At 47.3% G+C, this 1,697-nt stretch overlaps 1 annotated feature.

The window, feature by feature from the left end:
• Window positions 289–988: an enhancer, noted in NCBI's record as "VISTA enhancer mm485". NCBI's record gives its function as "enhancer in: hindbrain (rhombencephalon)[3/8]" and the evidence as "EXISTENCE:transgenic organism evidence [ECO:0001131][PMID:17130149]".

Raw genomic sequence — 1,697 nt, 5'->3', positions numbered from 1 at the left:
GGACTCAGGGCTCCATTAGGACCCACACAGAAGGTCTGCCCACAAGCTCCCTTGCCACTGAGAAACTGGATCCCCAGTGGGTGCCTTCACTCCCCTGGCCGCCCCATGCACGGCACCCCAGAATTCTCGTGCGCATGAGAAGTACTTCCTGCCTAGCTCTAGAAACCCAAGCAGCAGCTTCAGGGTAGGGAGCAGCAGAGAAAAGTGTGGTCGTTTGATGACATGCTGACAGCACCATATTCCGGAAACGCATCTTATACAGAGAGCGTGAGATGCCCACTTCCAAGAGAGGGACACCATGAATGTCTATACATCCAGCAATGGAGAGGGCTGGATGTGTGGGCAGATGGAATGACTCCCAGCATTGCCTCCACAGGACACTGTCAGTTCAAGCAGCTCCCACACACACCCCTGCCTGAGCTACTACAATGACTTTCACTCAAGAGCAAATGCAGACCGCAGCCTACTCGGCTCCCAGCCTGCTTCAGAGCCACTTCCTTGCTACGTGCATCAAAGATCTCAGTCCGAGAGCCACCAGGCATTAGGAGCAGTGCTTTCTCTGCTCTCCCTTCCGTACACAGTAGAATGTTTACTTGATTCTCTGTCTCTTTGACAGCGCTACGTCAACAGTCCCTGTGCAGACATCAGGCTTCTGAACACTCAAACCCATACACACACACACACACACACACACACACACACACACACACACACACACAGGCCAGAGGACAAGGCCAATTCTCTCCCATAAATTTGTAAGCTTGTTACCATAGAAACCCGTTCAGTCAAGCAAGTGTGGGTTAGCAGTGCCATCTAGTGGCATAGTAATGATTTTGCCGCCCGTAAACCTTAAGACCTTGAATGGGAAGGAACAGGTGTGTTGGGTTTGAGTTTGCATTCGGTTTGGCTTGGTTTGGCTTGGCTTGGTTTAGTTTGGCTTGGCTCCACTAGCTATCTTGAAAGTCCTTTATTATTTGAGAGATCTGCCCACCCACATCAAGCTCTTCAAAGCCTTTTTCTTCCCACAGAACACATCAAACAGCAGCCCATCTGATGTTCAGGATGCTCAGCATGACTATCCCATGTGTGGCTCTCAGTAAGTCAGGAATCACTGCAGTCACGCATACAGGGATAATAGCAAGCAACACTCAGAGGACCAGAAATAAGTGAGCCTCCCTGTGCCATTGGTCCATTTATTCAGCCAATAATCTGTTTCATGACAGTTAAATGCACCCTTGATGAACTCAGAAGTCACCGATATATGCCTGTGATACATTAAGAAAGTTTGACCAAGACAGAGTCCAGATTTAAGATTTCCACTTCTCTCTGTCTTCCCTCTCTCTCTAGCTTGTCATTTCTCCCCTATCTGTAGTCAAATGTGTCTGATCGGTGCCTACACGAGCACTGGCTGACCTGTCTGTCCATAACAAAGGGCTTTGCTCTTTATTTCAACAGCACAGGAAGTGTCATGTGAGGAAAGACTGTGGGATACTTTATGGAAATTTTTAACAGAGTTTTACAAGGAATTAATTTATTTACTCCAACTTACCCAGATTGCTGACAGAACTGCAAATAGATCAAGCAGTATCTGCTGCTGCTGACACTTACGGCAGATGTTTGGTATAAGGTCTTTTTTTTTTTTTTAACCTATTCAGTTTTCAGCACATGACTATCACAGCACGAGTACAAACAAACAT

The sequence above is a fragment of the Mus musculus genome, chromosome 7, assembly GCF_000001635.26.
Source record: "Mus musculus strain C57BL/6J chromosome 7, GRCm38.p6 C57BL/6J".
Lineage (NCBI taxonomy): Eukaryota > Metazoa > Chordata > Mammalia > Rodentia > Muridae > Mus > Mus musculus.
This window is presented reverse-complemented; position numbering and strand designations above follow the sequence as displayed.